The sequence below is a fragment of the Cupressus sempervirens genome, chromosome 1, assembly GCF_028749045.1.
Source record: "Cupressus sempervirens isolate cs-2001-9-10 chromosome 1, ASM2874904v1, whole genome shotgun sequence".
Taxonomy (NCBI): domain Eukaryota; kingdom Viridiplantae; phylum Streptophyta; class Pinopsida; order Cupressales; family Cupressaceae; genus Cupressus; species Cupressus sempervirens.
Genome location: NC_143118.1, coordinates 655,656,844 through 655,664,105, shown reverse-complemented (window position 1 = coordinate 655,664,105; position 7,262 = coordinate 655,656,844). Strand labels below are relative to the sequence as shown.

General features: G+C 30.9%; 1 pseudogene; it reads left to right on the top strand.

The window, feature by feature from the left end:
* Positions 1–3,755: 3,755 nt before the first annotated feature.
* On the top strand, positions 3,756–3,822 carry LOC149579600 (small nucleolar RNA SNORD36; annotated as a pseudogene).
* The last annotated feature ends 3,440 nt before the right edge of the window (positions 3,823–7,262 follow it).

The following is a 7,262-nucleotide window of genomic DNA, read 5'->3' as shown; positions in this document are numbered from 1 at the left end:
CATTTTTGCCGTTGAATGTTTGGCTTTACCGTCAAAAAACTCAGGGGGTGTACATCAAAATTTCAACCAGTGGTGGATGCAAATGAGGAAATAAGAATTCAAGTTGGACTGAGGAAATCGACGAAAGTTGCGTTGGCAAGTTGACCTTTTTGGAGTCAAAATTTTGATGCATAATTACTATGACAAAAAACTGACTAAAAAAGATCGATGATAGGTTTAGTCATCTATTCGACCAACTCTAGTCACAATTTTGACCTTTTCTAGTCAAAATTTAGGGCTAAATTTACTAGTGGCTAGTTATAGGTCCACGTTGTTTACACATAGTGAACAATAGGTGAGTCCACATGGCACTTGTGTGGCAGTTTCTTTGATTACCACATGGTAAGTCATTCCCTTATGTGGATCTTAACTAGCACTTGAGGTGACATGGGTTTGTATAGTTGTCATTAACAAGGTGTCATGTGGCATTCTGCTATTCATCTATGTGGCTTAGTGTGAGGTTGTTATAGAGTCAAGTTGCAAATGATGTGGCACATTGTAGTGCTACTATGTGGAAGCTTGATAGGGAAACTCCAGTAATTGGAATTTGACATTGCAGTGATCAATGTTCAAGATGGCGCCAGAGCAGTGTCCAAATTTGATCTTGAATGCCAAAAAATTTGAAGATTGATGTCGTTGAGGTAGAATAAAGGAATATTCCTACAGAATATTCTCTACATAGGGCCATGGTGTGACTACCTAATACCTATGCAAAAAAACTTTCTATGTTGGGCCACCTAGCCAATTTTTTTTTTTTGAAAAAAGATCTCTAATGAGCTACTTGGCCAAAAAAAAATTTCAAAAAAAGCTATCCAAAAAATGTAGAGAAATAAAATAACCAATCTAAAAATTAAAATTGCAGATCTAAAAGATCATACCCGAATTTGTAAATCGGGGCCTCTAGGTGCCAATTTGCAAAAAAAAAAAAATTCTCACAATCGACTTTGGCCCAAGTTAGCTAAATTTATAGCCAATCTTCACCAAATCGACATTCTAGATTCAATGGTAAGGTTCCTTCTAGCTCTAGATGCTCCCAATTTCTATGGTACTCTGAATTTGGGTCGAGGTGCTGAAGCAACAATGGTCTCAAACGGCTATGTGAAGAGAAATTCTCCAAGCTCTGATACCATGTAAGAATTTTTCTTAGGGAAATATTCACCCAAGAAAAAAGAACTCAAATACAACCACAATTGTAGACCAGAAAGAGTATGATCAGAATATTGATATGTATTTGATTCAACATGAATAAAGTACGCTAGAAGTGCATGTATATAAAGGCCTTTGAGATGCATATAGAATGCCTAAGAATCAACATAATGATAAGTCATACAACTAGGCACATGTCCACCAGATATGGGTTATCCTCCATTAAGTACGAAAGTAAGTGTGATGATGAGAAGATAAGCTTACAATGGTGTATCACACAAATTTATGTTGTAGACAACATGTGCTAAAAAGGGAGTTTTCTATATGACAACTCAGTGAATGATGCAAACTCTAGTGTTATAGACACCATGTGCTTAATTAGAGTTACGTACTTCTATGTTGTCAACATGATAACTCATAAAGGTACACAAACTCCTAAGTGCCTCACAAAATAAATAATAAAATAATGCATTAATCTAAGTAAACTTAAGTGTAAATAGTAAATACATATTTACCCCAACAGAAATGCACCTTACTATGCAAGCCCACAATAGGAAATAATTAGCTAAATACGGCTGGTGGTCGACACATGTTGAGAAAATGGTAGGCGATGCCCAACCCAAGGGAAAATTATTTGGTTGTAGTAATGGCGAAAGAACGTGGGCCAATAAGAAACAACATGAAAAGGATGGAAAAATGTTTAAAATAAATGTATCAAAAGTGTATATTGCATTGACAATTATACAGTATTTTTGACCAATTATGTGATAACTAATGGGCGACTACCATAGGTGTTGGACCTAAATCTGATAAATATTTGGTGACGCAGTTGACCTATGTTGCATGTGCTATTTTTCAAATGATGATTGACCCATGAGATGGGATCACCAAATGGCAAAGATTCGCCGCTAAAGTAATCTATTTCAAAGGGTTTGAATTTGCATGCATTCATGGATTGTCTCAAATTTTAGCTATGGTTTTGAGGTAAGGTTTGAAAACCCATTGTAGAAGTTTATTGGAAGAATTGTCTACTTTGTGTCTTCCTAGGTGTTTGAATATTGTTTATTAATTTACTGTAGTGATTTTAGAACAAGGAATTATGTTGTAGATTTTTAAAAGGAAAATTTATTAATCAAGATGACTGTGGAAAAACTCTAGAAAATTATTATGACTATATTCTTTTAAACCTCTTTAGTTAATATAAGGAATATTTGATTATGGAAATTTTGAAGAAAACGATAAATTGAATAGTTAGGGTTTCAACTTTAAATTTGTTATTAGAACTATGTGATTATCATGAATTTTCTAAATATGGATGAATATTATTTTTATATGTAAAATAATTTAGTTGCAATATTTATTTGGAAAGCATAAGATTAATTGAGAGGAAAACACATTGTTACTAAATGTATACATGCATGTAAAAACAAATATGCTAAAAATAGAAAGCTAAATATAGTAAAGTTACATGCATGTGAAAACAAATATGCTAAAGTTAGAAAGCTAAGTATAGTATGATTACATGCATGTGAAAACAAATATGTTAAAAATAGAAAACTAAGTATAGTATGCTTGCATGATTTGAGAGATCAAAGACATTCGAAAATACTAATTGCATGTTTATTTTTATTTTATAAAAATATAATTTAATTTTTAGATTTATTTATTTAGAAAAATATAATAAAAAATTATTATTAATTAATTTCAAAAATTAAATTAATACTACTCAATTAGCATAAAGTGAATGTTAGTATTAGTGATTATTTAAGTCTAATTAAACACTTAGTTACATACAAATAATTTTATAATTATTAACGCAAGAGGGAAGTTATCAAATATATATTTATAATTTTATTATATTTTAAGAGAAGTTGTGGTAGAGTTCATTTTGAAATCATTTAGTTAATAACCATTTGACTTTATGAGAGAAATTATAAATAATTAAATTAAATTTATAATTTTATCTCTAGTTGCATTATGAATTAAAGGAAAAGTAAATATTAATATTAGACTTAAATAGAAGTCATATTAATATTTTAGAAATTGAAATTAATATCAATATTTAAATATAATAATATATATTTATGTTATTAATTAAATCATTTATTTCCTACTAGTGCCCGTTTGAACGGAGAAAGCTATTGTAACTTATTCTTCTATTAATAAAATTTATCCTGGCCTTGGTTGTTCACCATTTTTTTTAAAAAAAATTATTTAAGATTTAAGATTATTTAAATTAATAATATGATAATATTGCGTGATCTTTTATATGCACAAAAAGTTTGGATATTTAAATACTTATTGTTTTAAATAATTATATTAGCATAACAATTTATATTAACATGTATATTCTTACTTTATTTCTAAACACATCCTTATGACCCAAACTAAACAAGAGAAATTGGTGGAATTAAATCATGTGGCTAAAAATTATGTATTTTCTAATGTTCTATTTATAGTCTTGTGATGTTTATTTTCTTGATAGTTTTTCTTTGTGGGTTGTTTAGTTGGCCAAGTTAGGATGTGCACTAGAGGCATTTTTGAGATTTCTTTTATGATTATTTGACTGGATGTCATGATGAACTTTATGACTTGAATTGAGATTTATGTTTTATGAGCTTTATGCTACTGAGCATTTATGAGAACTTGGGTTTTGAGAACCAATATTGTTTTCAAGTTATCTATTAAGGAACCGAATTCAATCAATATTACTCTTGTCGTATGGAATACTATTGTGGTTTTTTATTTTTGGGAAGGTAGTCTAGGTGCATGTCTATGGGAGTGGCCTGCAATTGGGCTTAGGGCCCAAAGTGGCTACTAGGGTAACTCATTGTAAGTTGTGTAACAAGTGATAATATAGTAATTAAAATATCTTTCCTAGCCCTTTTCCTTGAGATACATTAAAAAGATAAGTTAGAGATTTTTCCTTGTTTGTGCTTTGAGTGCTTGTATAGACTAAGGGTGAGATAGAGATGATACCTTGAGAGGTATGACTAGTTTCCTCATCATCATGAGAGGGTATTCTAGTTCCACATAGAGTCACTAGGGGGTTGGGGTCTTGAGAGACTGCCAGGGTAACCTTAGAGTTGGCTCATGTGATGAAACTCCATAGTATGTAGCTTGAATCTCCTTCATGGTTTTTTTATATTTGCCTCTAGTGGTGTACTTTTTGGAGATTACTTTTGATGTTGTTTTTATTGTGAGTTGTTACTCATTGATTGGATGTTATTTATTGTTGACAATTGACTTTTATTAATGAATGATCCGTTATTCATTATTATTTTATTGTTGGAGTTAGTGATTAGTAGTTTACTTTTATTGATGACAATTGTTATCTATTGGTCATTGTGCTTGTGACACTTGACATTGATTTTGAGGTGGTTGTATCTTTTTGGTCTTGGTATTTATATGTTGACTTGGTATGAGATGTTAGTATTGGAATGAGTGTCCTTTCATTTTTTATTATGTCTTCTTCTTGAGTAGTTTGTGTTAACCTTGAGGTAGTGTTGGCTATCAGGATTCCTTGCCTAGAATTATTTTATGATTTGATTATATGTGTGTGGATCATACATTAGCTCTCCTGCACGATGGGATTGGGAGCTTGATTAGGTGACTATGCAATTGAGAGGTAGTGTATTTTTACCATTTGGGTCCCCCTCAGATTGATAGATGTTGGATTCTCCTTGATATAGTGGTACCATTATCATTTTTCCTCTTACCTTGATGACTTCTATTCATTTTGTATATCTATGTATCATGTCTTTTGATATCCTACAAAATATTATATTGTATATTGATGTACTTGTATCTATTTTCACATATCTTATAACATGTGTAGTGACTATTATTCATTAGATGTGCTTTCATATTATTAGTTGTACTTATGCATATGCTTATATGACTATGTATGTGTTTATTCATTATATGATTATGGACATTGTAATAGAGACTTAAACTTATTAATAAACTTTCTCAAATGTGGCTCAATGTGAAGGAACCCTTGAGGAATTGAAATTGTATTTGTAATTGATTACGTGTTCTTGATGTGTATGTATATATTTCTTCCACATTATTGTTAATTTGATGTTGTTTAAAGTTAAAAAGAAAATAGTTTAGTAAACTTTGTAACATATTGGTTTTATTTCTTTTGGGTTTCCAAGAAGGGCATTACACCCTAAGTCATTTTATACAAGATTTAGTCACTTACAAAATTATTGCTAGAATAAGTCATCCAATAGAAAAATAGCAATTGACCCCTTTTACAATATAAGGTCATTTTTTGCTTTGGTGGTGTTAGCCCCAAAAACCCCCATGGGGGCATTGCCCCTCGACCCCACCCTATACTACGAGAGGGAGCGCACCTAGGGTGTTTTCTCTAAACCCTTGTAGAAATAGTCTAGGAAGAAACCACATCAAATAAACCTCCAAGTTTGATTAGGCTCCACATCACAATATGAGACATGTTGATGACCTCTAAACAAGAAAAATAAATATAACATATTAGGGAAACTTTGACCGAAGAAAACCATTGGCAAAAATTACTCTACTAGAAAAATGAAAATTCACCTTGTTGATAACCACTAAGATTATCAAGAAGACACCATTTGATGAAGTATAGATCATCTGAAAAGCCTCTTTAGAAAAGGTCACACTGATGGAGTTCATCAACATAACACTAACTATTGACATGTATCATTTTGAATTTTTGGGATGCATGGTGGAAGTGTAAAATATACTTAAGGTTATTATGAAAGGATGATTGGGAAAACATACACTGAGTAAGTAGAATGAAGCACCAAGATAAGTCATATTAATGAATCCATCGACAAAACTAGGTCTAGCATTAAAGCTCATTTGAGTCACCCCAATCTCCAATAAGCTTATTAGAATGTCCTTTGGTGATATAGTAATCATCATCATAGCTTATACTATTGACCCAAGTGATTTTGAGTCTTCCCAACCTTGATGAGATTAGAAGTGTAACTAATATTGATAAATATAAAATAAGGTGATTGTCTAATGTAATACTGGTGAGATGACATGGATAGAACTACACAAATGATATCACTAATACTCATTTCAATGAAGAAAATAACATCATACCAAAGTACACCAATGAACCATTTATCAATATATCCTCCACTATATGTATAACATAAACCAATTTTCCCAATCCCTGATATATACATCAATATCACTTATGCCAATTTTAGTTATGAGAAAAAGGTCTAAGAGAGTAATAGAATGTTATTACTTCAATGCCAAATGGGGATAATACATTGAAAAAGTCTATGGATACCAAAATTAGTTCTTGTGTCATTTTGAATTTCAAAACTAAATATAGGAATTTCATTTAATGCTTGCATTAGAGAAACATAAAGGATCACATGAGGCATAATTATGGTAAATTTATGAGCCACTACTTTGATGCATTTGATATATAATTGTATAACTATCTCATACAAAGTATTTGATCTTAGATATAACTAATCAATATTTTTTGTGCATTAGATTATGTTAGTAACTTTGATTAAACTTGTGATTTAGCTTCAACACTTTTTTTACTAATTGTCTGAGTTTTAAGGACATTGCTCATGTGGCACTTTGTTTAATGTGTTAGTCCTAACATGATGTTTTATAAACTTCCATGCATTTGCAAAATGACAAGCATATTTGCAAAGGGTAGAAAAAGAAAGTATGTGAACAACTATCATAGAATCCCATCTCATAAAGATTATTATCTCATGAAATGTAATGACTATGGATATAGAGTTGTTAAGCAAGATTTAAAAATTTTAAGAATATATGATTGGTTGATGTAAAGCCAAATTTAGAGCCTTTGTCAACTTCTTTTGTTGTATCTATCAGTTTGGTGGATTTCAAAATTGGTATTTTCTTTAGGTATAGAAATAAATGCTCTAAATACATGGATGGAAAATATGGAAATATAGATCAATCTATGGAAATGTCCCTTGGTTTGTGTAAACTAGAGGTTGTGAACAAGATATGGAAAACCATCAAATAAATGAAGTATATAAAAAGGGGAAATGACTAATTGAAGGGCAATGCACAAAATT